The sequence below is a fragment of the Chiloscyllium plagiosum genome, unplaced genomic scaffold (genome assembly GCF_037043375.1).
Source record: "Chiloscyllium plagiosum isolate Xiang-an unplaced genomic scaffold, Cpla_swu_hap1 HiC_scaffold_16, whole genome shotgun sequence".
In the NCBI taxonomy this organism is placed as follows: domain Eukaryota; kingdom Metazoa; phylum Chordata; class Chondrichthyes; order Orectolobiformes; family Hemiscylliidae; genus Chiloscyllium; species Chiloscyllium plagiosum.
Window position 1 is genome coordinate 40,036,400 of NW_028270154.1, and position 17,686 is coordinate 40,054,085.

Below are 17,686 nucleotides of genomic sequence, written 5' to 3' on the forward strand. Positions count from 1 at the left end.
CTTAAATGATATGAAAATATCTGTCTCCACCACCCTCTCAGGCAACTTGTTCCACACTCTGTGGTAGAAATTCTCAGATCTCCTCTAAACAACTCGCTCCACACCTTAAACGTATGCCTTCTGTTCACCATAGTGGGATTTGAAGCAATAACCAGACAGCATCAATCTGAGCCTCTGCATTAGCAGTTCGGTGACCTTACCACTACACCACCACAACCCAATGAATTGAGTGCAAGAATAGTGAGGAAACATTTCAATGAGTCAGGGCATTAGTGAGCTCACGTCTGGTGTAATGACTACAGTACTGGTTACCGTAATTACAGGATGATGTTAATGCATTGAAAGTTGTTCAGTCTTTCTAGTAAAGGTTTACTAGACTCGTACCTGAAATGAGGGAATTGCTTTATGCTGACAGGATAGTTAGGCTAAGTTTGTATCCTCTAAAATTTCGAAGAATCAGCGGTGACTTAATTGAAGTATGTAAAATCTTGAGGGGACTTGACTAGGTGGATGTTGAAAGGATGTTTTCTCTTGTGGGAGAATCTAGAACTAGGGGTCATAGCTTAAAAATAAGGGGTCTCAAATTGAAGACAGAGATGTGAAAACATTTTTTTCTCTCAGAGGTTTATGAGGTTTAGGAATTCCCCTGTCCAAAAGGCAGTGGATGCAGAATCTTTAAATATTTTTAAGGTAGATTATTACTGAAAAACAAAAACCTGTGGATGCTGGAAATCAGAAACAAAAACAGAAATTGTTAAAAAAGTACAGCAGGTCTGGCAAAAGGATAGTCACTGGACCTGAAACATTAACTCTGTTTTCTCTTCAAAGATGCTGCTAGACCTGCTGAGTTTCCCCAGCATTTTCTGTTTTGGTTGTTGTAGATATGTTATTGATTTCCAAGGAGAGGAAAGATCATTGGGGATATGCAGGAATAAAGAGCTCAGGTTAAAATCATATCATCAGCGATCTTATTGAATAGCAGAGACAGCTTGAAAGGCAGGGTAGCCTACAGTTGTTCTTTGTTTGTATGAACTGAGCATCCATAGCTCTCTGGAATAGATTGCTCCAAAAATACATAATCCTTTGGATAATGGAATTTCTCTTTATCTCAGTCTTAAATGGTTGACCCCATATTCTAAGATTGTCATACAATATCTGATTTTCCACAACCACTGAATGTCATAGGCAATGGCAAGTCAGTTGGAAAAATTATGACGAGATGGGAAGAATTAGATTCACCGTGTTGAGAAAAAGAACTCTAATTTTCTACCCAAGATTTAAGTGATGAGATGAGAACCTTGCGTTTGAGCAGTAGAGGCCTATTTGCATTAATCCCTTATTAGTACTTATTGTCACTTCATTTCTCTACAGTCATTGTGGAGAGAAACTAAATGGTAACAATTCTAGACATGAAAGTTTGAGCAGGTACCAGGCAGCTCCAGCTTGCCTCGTGTTCCTCCAGGCCTCTGTCTTGGCCAGCAATTCCCAACATTTCAGGGTACACACCATGGACAATGAAAGCATGCACCCACCTTCATGGAGGTTGGCAATGGACAAGCAGCAACCTCCCTACATCATCATGGGACATGTCTGACTCACTTTTCTTATGGACTAGGCCAGACCACTCAAAACATTCTTAAGCAGGCAGCCACAGACCATAACTTTGCAATTTGTTTTGATAAGTGTACAGTAAAAATTGCCCAGAGTAAGTTAGCTAGGTTGACTACTAGATTTTAAAACAGACAAAAATTTATTCACATAATTACACAATGAAACACAAAGAACAGAATAAGGAACCCGTACAGAACTCAACCTATCCAACTAGACTTAATTATGCTGTTCCAAATATACACAACAGTCCCAATAAGCAATCTTCCTTTATAAACCAATATAAATGGAACACATGCTTACAGGTTGAAGTTGAAGGGCAGAAAGAGAGAGAGAGAGTTTCCACACAGCTTCCGGTTGAACTTCCAACAGGTTCAAGACTGAACTAAAATTGCTCAGCTCAGCTAGAGAGCTGACCACTCCTCTTTCATTATACAGGTCACTTCTAAAACATGACCACTTTGGCCTGAAATCTCATTTGTTTACGTATAAACAAAAGGCCTCGAAAAATTCTTTTCATCTCTCTACCAAACCAGACTGATCAAACCCTGGCCCGGTTTATTGCCGCTCTGAAAAAAATCAAGGACAGAGTCCTTGAGCCAAGGAACAGCTTTTAGAAAAAAAAGTGAATAGCTTTGTGACACTTTAATGTAGCACTTCAGAGCCCATTGCCACCTTTCATTGTCATGTTGATGCCATACTGCTTTGTGCACCCAACTCATGCACTGGAGCAAGCTGTCCTAGGGCATGTAGCTTGCTCTTTTAGCACTCACTCATTTGCATCTACTTGGATGCTGCCAGCAGCTCTGCCTTGCCATTTTGTGCTCTGCTGCCTCGTTCAGAACTTACATTACAGGCTCACGGTACTTCTGTCTTACTTTGCCTTTTAGTGCAGATGAAAAGTCAGGCTTATCATAGTTGCCAGTAGTGATCAGACAAGGGTAGATGTGTTAGTCTACCTCATTGTGCTATATCAATGTCACACCAACACCATGTACCAGCAGATTACATGGCACACATATTGAATGGACTCCAGCCAAACGGCCATATCTCAAAGCCTAAGGGGAGTAATTCTTTGTAAAGTTAAAAGTTTCAGTCATGGGGTACTGGACTGTAAGTTTAGTCCATTGTCTGAAGTTAGTCCAAGGGTTTGGACAAAAGTATTCAAGCTGCAAATATTCATTTTAGTTACCAAAGTCATAATCACCTTGCACGGTTCCACAGCCTGCAGGAGCTGCTCACTTCACATCGGAAAAATGTCCATGACATTATCCTGTTTGCAGTCCTCGTTTTCTTCAGTACTGTGGGGATGGGGTGGGGGATTGTTACATGTAATCTCCTGCTGTGCATGCACCACCATATGTCTGATATAAATCAATGATATGTAAGGTCCATATAAAAGCATCCTGTTATCTTCCCTGTTGGAGCACCCCATTTCTCTGTATTCTGAGGTCACTGTTCAAATGTTATTTGTATTTACTCTGACAGTTGAATGATCACATGATTGAGGAGCTGCTTTGTTTCTGATATTGTCCACAGAGACTGATTAGAATCGTCCCCAATAAATCCAGACACAGAAGCTGTGGTTATCCCTTTGGCCATCACAATAAATGCTGCTACATGAATGGACAAGCAACACATACACCTGGAAGCCAGGAGTTGCATCAACCTCCAAAGGAAGTGGTGTAGCCTCCTAATACAGTCATAGTGTCATAGAGATGTACAGCATGGAAACAGACCCTTCAGTCCAATCCGTCCATGCTGACTAGATATTCCAACCCAATCTAGTCCCACCTGCCAGCACTCGCCACATATCCCTCCAAACCCTTCCTATTCTTATACCCATCCCAATGGCCTCTTAACTGTTGCAATTGTACCAGCCTGCACCACTTCCCCTGGTAGCTCATTCCATACACATACCATCCTTTGAGTGAAAAAGTTGCCCCTTAGGTTTCTTTTATATCTTTCCCCTCTCACCCTAAACACATGCCCTTTAGTTCTGGACTCCCTCACCCCAGGGAAAAGACTTTGTCTATTTATCCTATCCATGCCCCTCATAATTTGGTAAACCTCTATCAGGTAACCGCTCAGCCTCTGATGCTCCAGGGAAAACAGCCCCAGCCTCTCCCTATAGCTCAAATCCTCCAACCCTGGCAACATCCTTGTAAATCTCTTCTGAACCCTTTCAGGTTTCACAACATCTTTCTGATAGGATGGAGATCAGAATTGCATGCAATATTCCAAAAGTGGCCTAACCAATATCCTGTACAGCCGCAACATGACCTCCCAACTCCTGAACTCAATACTCTGACCAATAAAGGAAAGCATACCAAACGCCTTCTTCCCTATCCTATCTACCTGGGACTCCACTTTCAAGGAGCTACGAACCTGCACTCCAAGGTCTCTTGGTTCAGCAACACTCCCTCGGACCTTACCATTAAATGTAGAAGTCCTGCTAAGATTTGCTTTCCCAAAATGCAGGACCTCACATTATCTGAATTAAAATCCATCTGCCACTTCTCAGCCTATTGGCCCATCTGATCAAGATCCTGTTATAATCTGAGGTAACCTTCTTCACTGTCCACTACACCTTCAATTTTGGTGTCATCTACAAACTTACTAACTATATCTCTTATGCTCACATCCAAATCATTTATATAAATGATGAAAAGTAGAGGACTCAGCACCGATCCTTGTGGCACTCTACTGGTCACAGGCCTCCATTCTGAAAGACAACCCTCCACCACCAGCCTCTGTCTTCTACCTTTGAGCCAGTTCTATATCCAAATAGTTCTCCCTGTATTTCATGAGATCTAACCTTGCTAACCAGTCTCCCATGGGAAATCTTGTCGAACGCCTTACTGAAGTCCATATAGATCACATCTACTGCTCTGTCCTCATCAATCCTCTTTGTCACTTCTTCAAAAAATTCAATCAAGTTCATGAGACACGATTTCCCACGCACAAAGCTATGTTGACAATTCCTAATCAGTCCTTGCCCTTCCAAATACATGTACATCCAGTCCCTCAGGAATTCCTCCAACAACTTGCCCGCCACTGATGTCAGGCTCTCTGTTCTTTAGTTCCCTGGCTTGTCATTACCACCCTTCTTAAACAGTGGCACCATGTTAGCCAACCTCCAGCCTTCCAACACCTCACCTGTGACTATCGATGATACAAATATCTCAGCAAGGGGCCCAGCAATCACTTCCTTAGCATCCCACAGAGTTCGAGGGTACACTTCAGTAAGGTGTTCGACAAGGTTCCCCATGGGAGACTGATTAGCAAGGTTAGATCTCACGGAGTACAGGTGGAACTAGCCATTTGGATACAGAACTGGCTCAAAGGTAGAAGACAGAGGGTGGTGGTGGAGGGTTGTCTTTCAGACTGGAGGCCTGTGACCAGTGGAGTACCACAAGGATCGGTGGTGGGCCCTCTACTTTTTGTCATTTACATAAATGATTTCGATGTGAGCATAAGAGGTACAGTTAGTAAGTTTGCAGATGACACCAAAATTGGAGGTTAGTGGACAGTGAAGAGGGTTGCCTCAGATTACAACAGGATCTGGACCAGATGGGCCAATGGGCTGAGAAGTGGCAGATGGAGTTTAATTCAGATAAATGCGAGGTGCTGCATTTTGGGAAAGCAAATTTTAGCAAGACTTATACACTTAATGGTAAGGTCCTAGGGAATGTTGCCGAACCAAGAGACCTTGGAGTGCAGGTTCATAGCTCCTTGAAAGTGGAGTCGCAGGTAGATAGGATAGTGAAGAAGGTGTTTGGTATTAGATTAGATTAGATTACTTTACAGTGTGGAAACAGGCCCTTCGGCCCAACAAGTCCACACCGACCCGCCGAAGCGCAACCCACCCATACCCCTACATTTACCCCTTATCTAACACTACGGACAATTTAGCATGGCCAATTCACCTGACCCTGCACATCTTTGGACTGTGGGAGGAAACCGGAGCACCCGGAGGAAACCCACGCAGACACGGGGAGAATGTGCAAACTCCACACAGTCAGTCGCCTGAGGCGGGAATTGAACCCGAGTCTCTGGCGCTGTGAGGCAGCAGTGCTAACCACTGTGCCACCGTGCCGCCCACATTATGCTTTCCTTTATTGGTCAGAGTATTGAGTACAGGAGTTGGGAGGTCATGTTGCGGCTGTACAGGACATTGGTTAGGCCACTGTTGGAATACTGCGTGCAATTCTGATCTCCTTCCTATCAGAAAGATGTTGTGAAACCTGAAAGGGTTCAGAAGAGATTTACAAGGATGTTGCCAGGGTTGGAGGATTTGAGCTACAGGGAGAGGCTGAACAGGCTGGGGCTGTTTTCCCTGGAGCGTCGGAGGCCGAGGGGTGACCTTATAGAGGTTTACAAAATTATGAGGGGCATGCATAGGATAAATAGACAAAGTATTTTCCCTGGGGTCGGGGAGTCCAGAACTAGAGGGCATAGGTTTAGGGTGAGAAGGGAAAGATATAAAAGAGACCTAAGGGGCAACATTTTCATGCAGAGGGTGGTATGTATATGGAATGAGCTGCCAGAGGCTGGTACAATTGCAACAGTTAAGAGGCCATTTGGATGGGTATATGAATAGGAAGGGTTTGGAGGGATATGGGCCGGGTGCTGGCAGGTGGGACTAGATTGGGTTGGGATATCTAGTCAGCATGGACGGGTTGGACCGAAGGGTCTGTTTCCATGCTGTACATCTATATGACTCTATGGCCTAATCAGGTCCTGGGGATTTATTCACTTTTATATGTTTCAAGACATCCAACACTTCCTGCTCTGTAATATGGATATTTTTCAAGATGTCACCATCTATTTCCCTACATTCTATATCTTCCATGTCCTTGTCCACAGTAAACACTGATGCAAAATACTTGTTTAGTATCTCCTGAATCTCCTGCGGCTCCACACAAAGGTCGCCTTACTGATCTTTGAGGGACCCTATTCTCTCTCTCCTCACCCTTTTGGCCTTAATGTATTTATAAAAACCCTTTGGAATCTTCTTAACTGTATTTGCCAAAGCTATCTCATGTCCCCTTTTTGCCCCCTGATTTTCCTCTTAAGTATATTCCTACTATTCCTAGGGAGAGAGTGCAGTTGAACACGTGGCTGCAAGGATGGTGTAGGAGGGAGGGCTTCAGGTATTTGGACAATTGGACTGCATTCTGGGGAAGGTGGGACCTGTACAAGCAGGACGGGTTGCACCTGAACCAGAAGGGCACCAATATCCTGGGAGGTAGGTTTGCTAGCACTCTTCGGGGGGGTTTAAACTAATTTGGCAGGGGGATGGGATACGGACTTGTAGTCCAGCAAGTAGGCTAGCTGTTTGTCAGGATGTCCAAGAATGTAGGGAGGCTGTGGAGAAGGTAGCACTGACAGGGTGTACTTGCGGACACAGAGATGGGCTCAAGTGTGTATACTTCAATGCAAGGAGTATCAGAAATAAGGTGGGTGAACTTAAGGCGTGGATCGGTACCTGGGACTACAATGTTGTGGCCATCACGGAAACGTGGATAGAAGAGGGATAGGAATGGTTGTTGGAGGTTCCTGGTTACAGATGTTTCAGTAAGATTAGGGAGGGTGGTAAAAAAGGAGGGGGCGTGGCGTTGCTAATTAGAAATGGTATAACGGCTGCAGAAAGGCAGTTCGACGAGGATCTGCCTTTGGAGGTAGTATGGGCTGAAGTCAGAAATAGGAAAGGTGCAGTCACCTTGTTGGGTGTTTACTATAGGCCCCCCAATAGCAGCAGAGATGTGGAGAAACAGATTGGGAAACAGATTTTGGAAAGGTGCAGAAGCCACAGGGTAGTAGTCATGGGTGATTTCAACTTCCCAAACATTGATTGGAAGCTCTTTAGATCAAGTAGATTGGATGGGGCAGTGTTTGTGCAGTGTGTACAGGAAGCTTTTCTAACTCAGTATGTAGATTGCCCGACCAGAGGGGAGGCCATATTGGATCTGGTACTTGGTAACGAACCGGGACAAGTGATGGGCTTGTTAGTGGGTGAACATTTTGGTGATGGTGACCACAATTCTATGACTTTCACCTTGGTTATGGAGAGAGATAGGTGTGTGCAACAGGGTAGGTTTTACAATTGGGGGAAGGGTAAATACGATGCTGTAAGACAGGATCTGAGGAGCATAAGTTGGGAGCATAGGCTGTCAGGGAAGGATGTCGTGGAAATGTGGAACTTTTTCAAGGAACAGATACGACGTGTCCTTGATATGTATGTACCTGTCAGGCAGGAAAGAGATGGTCGTGTGAGGGAACCTTGGTTGACGAGGGAGGTTGAATGTCTTGTAAAGAGGAAGAAGGGGGCTTACATAAGGTTGAGGAAACAAGGTTCAGACAGAGCTTTGGAGGGATACAGGATTGCCAGAAGGGAGCTGAAGAAAGGGATTAGGAGAGCTAAGAGAGGGCATGAAAAATCTTTGGCGGATAGGATCAAGGATAACCCCAAGGCATTTTATGCGTATGTGAGAAACATGAGAATGATGAGAACGAGGGTAGGTCCGATCAAGGACAGTAGTGGGAGACTGTGTATTGAGTCGGAAGAGATAAGTGAGGTCTTGAATGAGTACTTTTCTTCAGTATTTACAAACGAGAGGGACCGTATTGTTGAAGAGGAGAGTGTGAAATGGACTGGTAAGCTAGAGGAGATACTTGTTAGGAAGGAAGATGTGTTGGACATTTTGAATAACTTGAGGATAGACAAGTCCCCCGGGCCTGATGGGATATATCCTAGGATTATGTGGGAAGCAAGAGAGGAAATTGCAGAGCCGTTGGCAATGATCTTTTCGTCTTCACTGTCAACAGGGGTGGTACCAGGGGACTGGAGAGTGGCGAATGTTGTGCCCCTGTTCAAAAAAGGGAATAGGGATAACCCCGGGAATTACAGGCCAGTTAGTCTTACTTCGGTGGTAGGCAAAGTAATGGAAAGGATACTGAGGGATAGGATTTATGAGTATCTGGAAAGACACTGCATGATTAGGGACAGCCAGCACGGATTTGTGAAGGGTAGGTCTTGCCTTACAAGTCTTATTGAATTCTTTGAGGAGATGACCAAGCATGTGGATGAGGGTAGAGCAGTGGATGTAGTATACATGGATTTTAGTAAGGCATTTGATAAGGTTCTCCATGGTAGGCTTATGCGGAAAGTCAGGAGGCATGGGATAGAGGGAAATTTGGCCAGTTGGATAGAAAACTGGCTAACCGGTCGAAGTCAGAGAGTGGTGGTAGATGGTAAATATTCAGCCTGGAGCCCAGTTACAAGTGGAGTTCTGCAGGGATCAGTTCTGGGTCCTCTGCTGTTTGTAATTTTTATTAATGACTTGGAAGAGGAAGTCGAAGGGTGGGTCAGTAAATTTGCAGATGATACGAAGATTAGTGGAGTTGTGGATAGTGAGGAGGGCTGTTGTCGGCTGCAAAGGGACTTAGATATGATGCAGAGCTGGGCTGAGGAGTGGCAGATGGAGTTCAACCCTGCCAAGTGTGGGGTTGTCCATTTTGGAAGGACAAATAAGAATGCGGAATACAGGGTTAACGGTAGGGTTCTTAGTAAGGTGGAGGAGCAGAGAGATCTTGGGGTCTATGTTCATAGATCTTTGAAAGTTGCCACTCAGGTGGATAGAGCTTGTAAGAAGGCCTATGGTGTATTAGTGTTCATTAGCAGAGGGATTGAATTCAAGAGTCATGAAGTGATGTTACAGCTATACAGGACTTTGGTTAGGCCACATTTGGAGTACTGTGTGCAGTTCTGGTCGCCTCACTTTAGGAAAGATGTGGAAGCTTTGGAGAGGGTGCAGAGAAGATTTACCAGGATGGTGCCTGGAATGGAGAATAGGTCGTACGAGGATAGGTTTAGCGTGCTAGGCCTTTTCTCATTGGAACGGAGAAGGATGAGGGGTGAATTGATAGATGTGTATAAGATGATCAGGGGAATAGATAGAGTAGACAATCAGAAACATTTTCCCCGGGTACAACAGAGTGTTACAAGTGGACATAAATTTAAGGTGAAGGATGGAAGGTATAGGGGAGATGTCAGGGGTAGGTTCTTTACCCAGAGAGTGGTGGGGGCATGGAATGCGCTGCCTGTGGGAGTGGCAGAGTCAGAATCATTAGCGAACTTTAAGTGGCAATTGGATAGGTACATGGATGGGTGCTTAAGCTAGGACAAATGTTCGGCACAACATCGTGGGCCAAAGGGCCTGTTCTGTGCTGTATTGTTCTATGTTCTATGTTCTACTGCCTTTATACTCTTCTAAGGATTCACTCGATCTATCTCGTCTATACTTGACATATGCTTCCTTCTTTTTCCTACCCAAACCCTCAATTTTTTTTAGTCATCCAGCATTCCCTACACCTACCAGCCTTTTTTTTTCACCCTGACACGAATGTACTGTCTATGGACTCTTATTATCTCATTTCTGAAAGGTTCCCATTTTCCAGCCGTCCTTTTGCCTGGGAACATCTGCCCCCAATCAGCTTTTGAATGTTCTTGCCTAATACTGCCAAAATTAGCTTTCCTCTAATTTAGAACTTCAACTTTTACATCTGGTCTATCCTTTTCTATCACTATTTTACAACTAATAGAATTATGGTCGCTGGCCCGAAAATGCTCCCCCACTGACACCTCAGTCAACTGCCCTGCCTTATTTCCCAAGAGTAGGTCAAGGTTTGCACCTTCTCTAATAGTTACATCTACATACTGAATCAGAAAATTTTCCTGTACACACTTAACAAATTCCTCTCCATCTAAACCCTTAACACTATGGCAGTCCCAGTCTACGTTTGGAAAGTTAAAATCCTCTACCATAACCACCCTATGACTAGTAGAAAAACTACTTGGGCCTTAGCTCATTTTCATCAATATTAATGACTTAAGGACCCAGGGTGATAGTAAGGAAAGAGATCAATCTGAGACTGGTACAGTTGAGAAAGTAAGTGAGTCAAACAGTAAGGGCAGGCAGGGACAAAGCAGAGAACAAAGTAGGACTGAAACCTCCTTACAAATTTGTTTCTCAATTTTCTTCTGATTATTAGGGGGTCTATTATACAATCCCAATAAGGTGATCATCCCTTTCTTATTTCTCAGTTCAACCCAAATATCTTCCCTGGATGTATTTCTGGGAATATCCTCCCTAATTAGAGCTGTAATGCTATCCCTTAATCCCAATCCCCTTCCTCTCTTGCCTGCCTTTCTGTCCTTCCTGTTGCATTTGTATCCTGGAATTTTGAGCTGTCAGTCCTGTCCATCTCTGAGCCACTTTTCAGTAATTGCTGTGATATTCCAGTCGCATGTTCCTAACCATGCCCTGAGTTCATCTGTCTTCCCTGTTCGGCCTCTTGCATCGAAATAAATGTAGTTTAATTTATCAGTCCTACCTTGTTCTCTGTTTTGTCCTTGCCTGCCCTGACTGTTTGACTCGCTCCTTTTCCCAACTGTACCAGTCTCAGATTGATCTTTTTCCTTACTATCATCTGGGTCCTTATGTCATTAATATTGATGAAAATGAGCTGAGGTCCTAGTAGTAATCCTACTAGTTATAGGTTTCTGAATGAAAGTTGTCCCTCTTATTCCTGCTCTGTTTTCTGCCCAGTGGCTAATCCTGAATCTGCACTAAGATATTACCTCCAACCTCATGAATCCTAATTTTGGGCAATAACCTTTTGTGTGGCATCTAACTGAATGCCAAATACATGAATGGAAATCCAAAGACATTATACTCACTGACTTCCCCCTTACCCATCCTACTTATTATATGCTCAAAAGTATTCTGTCAAAGGGGAACGCTATCTTCATATGCCAGAACTCAGACTCATTCAAATTTGAACTGAAAAATGCATGAAAAACCTGGATATTTTGTTTTTTTTCCAATATTACTCTCTGATTCTCTTAGCAGTAATGCTCAGTTGTTTACATGGCACACATATCAATCTTGAGCGTTTTCCTGTAGAGTCAGATGAAAGTAATTTGGTGGGGAATGTGCAGGCCCCATTGATCCTATTGTGGAAGGGAATTATACACAGTAAAGATTTTTTTCTAAGCTCCTTAGGTTGTAAAGTCTGAATTCCACCATAAATCAATATAAACAGTTTACTGAAGGGCAATCACGTTGTATTGTTAGTTTTTTATTTCATAGAACTAATGTTGGATAGCTATAGATGCTGTTCACATTTTTAATTTATCTGCACTAATTTATGTTGAGTAAATTCATTGTTAAAAAAGGACTTATTGTTCAAACTACTATTTCCAAAGTTAGTAGTTCATTTAAGTTTTAATTAGTTTGAAGTCATTTTTAAAAAAGTAAACTTCTCTTCCTGGTTTAGGATGAAGGTTTTATATTGATTAGTTTTTCTGCAGTATTCTTGTGCTGTATGGTGTATTTTCTTTATATTTCATATAAAAATATTTCAGGTGTTGCAAATTTTCACAGCGCTCGACTAATTAATGCTTTCTACAATATTTCTGTCATATTTAAAGTAGTGGATCTCCTACATATTAATTGAAATGATAATGTAATATATAATCTGGTTTATATAATATCAGAATTAGACTAAATGATTTTTCATAGTTACAAATATCCTGTGTTAATATGCTTGTTTCTAAAAATGTAATGATTTTATTGTTTTGATAATGTCTAGGCAATTCAAAACCTATATAAAATTCAAAAAACTGTATGGAGTAAATATTTGATTCATCATTTTGAGTATTTGTGTCTGTTTTAAAAAATTCTCAAGGTCAGGTTCGTAGGAGAGTAGTCTGACACAGAACAAACGACCAAGAGGCGAGACTGCTAGAAATGGGCATTTTATTCCCCGCAGCGTCGCACAACGGGTCTGGCTTATACTCACTCTACATGTTACAAAAACTGGGAGCCGTCAGTTCTCGTAGAGCGGTTGCCAACAACCCACGCTCGGCGGTTAAACGTAACCCCGGAGCAGACTCACCGAACTGGAGACTTTTCCAGCTGATATACTCTTGTCCAGATATAAACATGCATGTGAACAGCAGAGCAAGGCTAAAAAACACATTCCATTCTGGTTACATACAGATAAGAAGATTCACACGGGACTAAGCAACACCTCCATTCCGGTTAGATTCACACATGTATTGGGACATAATTTTTAACCGTTTCACCACATTCCACTGCTTGGAATTTTACACCACAGTGTCATTGAAACAATTGGAGGTGACATTATAAAAGTGTATAAAATCATGACGGGTATAGACAGGGTTAATGGTAGATGTTTTTTCCCTAGGATGTTGGTGTTTCAAGGCGAGGGGGCACAGTTTTAAGGTGAGAGGGGAGAGATCTAAAAGGGAAAATTTTTATACAGAGGGTAGTTCGAGTGTGGAATGAATTTCCAGAGGAAGTGGTGGATGTGGGCACATTTACAACATTTAAAAGACATTAGGATAAGTAAATTTTTAGGAAAGGTTTGGAGGGATATGAACCAGGAGCAGGCAGATGAGACTAGTTTAGTTTGCTAATATGTTTGGCGTGCACTCGTTAGACTGAAGGACTCTATGGCTCTATGACTCAACAAAGGTAAGAATCACTATTACAAGCACGGATCTACTGTATGTCCATTTTGTGTTGCGTGATAGTCTATAGGCAGTATTAATGTGCTATATTTATGCATGTTGGCTTACATTGATCTAAACTTATTTGTAACGATAATGCATCCTTGTATAGTAAACTGCATCCTTGATATGTATTTCTTTAAGTCCTCTGAAGACTGATAGGCAAATTCTTCATAATATGTTGCGAGGTATAAGTTAATGACTGTTTTATTTTGACAGTAAACTTTAACATATATACAGAATAAAAATTGAATTCAATCTATAAAAAATTAATACAATGTTTGCCTATATATGTAGGCCAACTTATTTAATGTAAATGAAAGGATTTATAACTGCTTGCCTGCATATTAAACTTGTTTCATCCAGGAAGCCTTCACAGCTTTCTCTTTAACATCTTGACTGTTTTTGCAACATTCCCAAACTGTTTATATCTCTATTTTAGTTCCATTGCTAGACTCTCAAAAAAGGAATAATCATTTTTCAATGCAATAGGTGAGACATGCTTTTAGAATGCCAAGTCAGGTGATCAAGTGGAATGATTGCTTGTTATAATCTATGGGGAAACAATGTGGAAGTTATCATTCTGGCATTTATGTGCCCATCAGCAACCTGTTATCAAAAAATAAAAAACTTGCCTGAATATTATTTGTTTTAAAAAGTAACATCAAAATATACTTCCTTCCAAAAGCTTCTGTTGGAAAATGGTCAAAAGACCATGAACATAACAGTTCCTTTCGTCTGCATAGGTATCAAAAATGCATGTCACTGTGTCTTCAATAACTTAAGAGTTATAAAAGATCAATGATGTGATTAAAATGTCACATTAAGATACATGCTTCTGATTTTAGCATAGGCCAGTGAAACAACAAATATTCAGCAGAACCACTTGTAGTTAGATGGTATCCCCTTTTGTTGAGTAGCCTAAGATCCTAATTCGACTATTGGCTGAAAGTTTAGAGTTTAGTTATGCCAATTGAAGTCTAGGCATATTGCAATGAAACAATTCTGTACATTTAGTGTAGAGCAGGTATTGCTTTGAGTATCTCGCTCTTATTCTCTCTTATTTTAAAAAGCGAGTTTATAAGTAAAGTTTTGACCCTCATGGCAAAAGTCATTTTAGCATTAGAGAGTGATAAAGAATTTTAATTAGCTCTTTGACATTGTCTTGAATTCTAAGCTGGATTGCAAGGCTGTTAAGGTCTGAGAACATATGGATTTTATCGCTTTTGTTTAAATATGGAGAAATGTTCCATAATTCTACACAGTAATTCTAGAATCAGGTCACAACTGGAAACATTTATCATAGCTGTGTGGAAAATCTGAGGATCACTATTGCTCAGAATTTGTGTGGCTGATTTTAAGGAGTAAATAAAGATGAAAGAAAGACTTGCATTTGTACAGCATATTTCACTGGACATTCCAAACTGCTTTATTGCCAATGAAGTGTAATTATACTGTCATAATGGGTGACTTGAAAGAAAGACTGAGGATAAATACAATAGAGGAAGACTAGAGACTATTCCTGCAGCAGAACATTGAGTTAGCATTCCAGAAAATGTAATTCTGCATCATTCCAATCTTTTGGGGTATTTAATTTACATATACAGTTCTTGCAGGAAACTCTGATTTTGTATCTGTAGAGGAAAAATAAATCACTGATGACAAAATTGCATCCCGCATACTTGCAAAAATGGATTGCACAGTGATATATACAGTTAATTCCACATGTGACAAATCTATTTGTGACAGTATCACTAAAGAGTGGCATCTTTAATGTTCTAACTGTATATTCTCTATATATGCACCATTTGTACAATATGGGAGATTGATAGTTGTCACAGCTATTATTGAGCTTGATTAAATATTTGATTGTATTTCATTGGTTATGGAATTTGTTTTATCTGTAATGTTGTTATTCTTTTAAATTATCTAAAGTTGCAGCTAAAAACAGTCATCGGTTTACGGATGTGCACTTTTATGAAGTAATATTTTTCTGTAGATGTAATAATAACTTAAAGAACTCTTGGGGAACTGAAATATCTGCAAATTCACAAATGCCATCTACATGGGATCTTGACTAGTAATCCTATGGAAGAATAAGACAATTCTGTAACATTCCAAGACCCGGTGTATAAAAATGCTACTCGCAGCAACTAGATTTTGCAAAAAAAGCAACACATTGTGTAATTATATCTAGCTAGAGTGACATTTAACGAGCGAATATTTTTGAAATGGAGAAATGTTAGAATTCTGGACAAGTTACTGTTTTAGCCACATTCATTCCATTGTTTTAACTTGAGTTAAAATGCATTCATGTTTATAGGTTAAAAGTTGCCTCTGTGTGCTGGCTACAAGCTTGTTATGTGAAAAATATGAAAGGCATCCCACAGTCCTGAAAGAGATTGTTAAGAAGATTGTGAGGCATTGGTGGTGAGCTTTCAGGAATCACTGGAGTCAGGGAGGGTCCCAGAGGAATGGAAAATGACTAATGTGACCCCCTTGCTTAAGAAGGGAGGGAGACAGAAGAAGGCAACCATAGGCCAGTTCGCCTGACCTTAGTCATTAATAATATTTTAGAGTCCATTATTAGATTGTGGGAGATCCAAGACGGCGGCGATCTAATTGGTCTGCCCTGCTGAGCTCTGCACCATAACCCAGATAAAGTGGTGCATTTACCCTCCCCTTTTTTAGCTATTGTGGCAAAAATCAGCAGTCTTAGGTTCCTAGAATTGTTGTGCATTTGTTTTGTTGACCAGGAAAGATGACTAAGGGAAAGAAAAACCGCGTGGATCGCAACAAGCAGGGCACTCCCCTGCAGCAACGGACATGCCCTCAGACACAGCGTCGGCCTCTGCGAACGTTCCCGTGGATTTACCTGCGCAGCACAGCCTGATCTAGGAGTTCATGAAACTCCGAGAGAAGATTGAATCAGCGATGGAGGAGACCCGGACCAGGCTGGAACTGATCTCAGCCATGCTGCAAAAACATAAGAGATCCAGCGTCACGGGCAGTGCGTGGAGGAGGTAGAGCAATGGACCGTGAGGGCTATGTCTGGTGGGCCAGGGGCCCGAGAGGAAGAATCCTGAATAAATACGACTTTGTCAATTAATGCTCCCGGTGGTGGGGAGCTTTGGTAGGGTTGCGTTGAGTGTTGTAATTTAATTTAATTTACCTCGGTTCCATCCAATTTAAATTTAGATTATTTTGTTTAATTATTTATTGAATTATAGTATGGGTAGATTTTTAAAATTGTTTTTCTTTTAAACTGTTTGTGGAGTAGAGTAATCGTTTGTTTATTGTTATTGTTGTTATATTATTAGATTGTTGTTATTTTATAAGATTGTTATACTATTTTGTAGTAATTTTATCATTTTGTAAACAATTCAAAATCTTTTTTCAATAAAAATATTTTTTTTAAAAAAGGAGATAGTGGAGTATTTGGAAGTGCATGGTAAAGTTGTCAGCATGGCTTTGTCAAGGAGGGGTCGTGCCTGACAATTTTATTTCGAATTCTTTGAGGAGGTAACAAGCAAGTTAGACAAAGCAGAGCCAGGTGATGTGATCTGGTTGGATTTCCAGAAGCCTTTGACAAGGTGCTGCACAGAAGGATGGCAAATAAAAGTTCATCATGTTAGGGTCAGGTACTGGCATGGATGGAGGCTTGGCTGACTGGCAGAAGGCAAAGAATGGGATAAAGGGATCTTTTTCAGGATGATAGCCGGTGACTAGTGGAATTCTGCAAGGGTCCATGTTGGATCCCCAACTATTCACATTATCTATTAATGATCTGATGAAGGAACTAAGGACACTGTTGTTAAGTTTGCAGATGACACAAAGGTAGGTGGTAGTACTGAGGAAGCTGGGAGGATGCAGAAGGACTTGGACAGGCAAGGAGAGTGGGAAAAGAGGGGGCCCAATGGAATACAATGCGGGAAAGTGTGAGGTTATGCACTTTGGTCGGAAAAGTAGAGACTATTTTTTAAATGGGGAAAAGCTTTGGACATCTGAAGCACAACGTTAATTGGGAGTTCTAGTTAGGATTCTCTTAAGGTTAACAAGTAGGTTCAGTTGACAGTAAGGAAGCCAAATGCAAGTTAAGGCAAATGAATATTAACATTAATTTAAGAGGGCGAGAATGCAAGAGCAGAGATTATACTGCTGAGGACGTATAAAGCTCTGGTCAGACCGCATTTAGAATATGTGAGTATTTTTGGGCCCCGCACTTAAGGAAGGATGTGCTGGCATTGGTAGGGATGCAGAAGAGATTTACAAGAATGATCCCAGGAATGAAGAACTTGTCATATAATGAGCAGTTGACGACTCTGGTTGTGTACCTGATGAAATTTAGAAGGATGAGTGGGATCTGATTGAAACTTACAGAATACAGAGAGGCCTAGATAGGGTGTACATGGAGAAGATGTTTTCACTTGTAGGCAAGACTAGGACCCGAGGACAGACTCAGAGTGAAGGGATGAC

General features: G+C 41.5%; 1 protein-coding gene across 1 annotated transcript in view; it reads right to left on the reverse strand.

Annotated features, from left to right (window-relative positions):
• The window catches only part of LOC122556621 (short transient receptor potential channel 7-like), a 152,095-nt gene that overhangs the window by 61,849 nt on the left and 72,560 nt on the right, over positions 1-17,686 (reverse strand). The gene's annotated exons all lie outside the window — the stretch shown is intronic.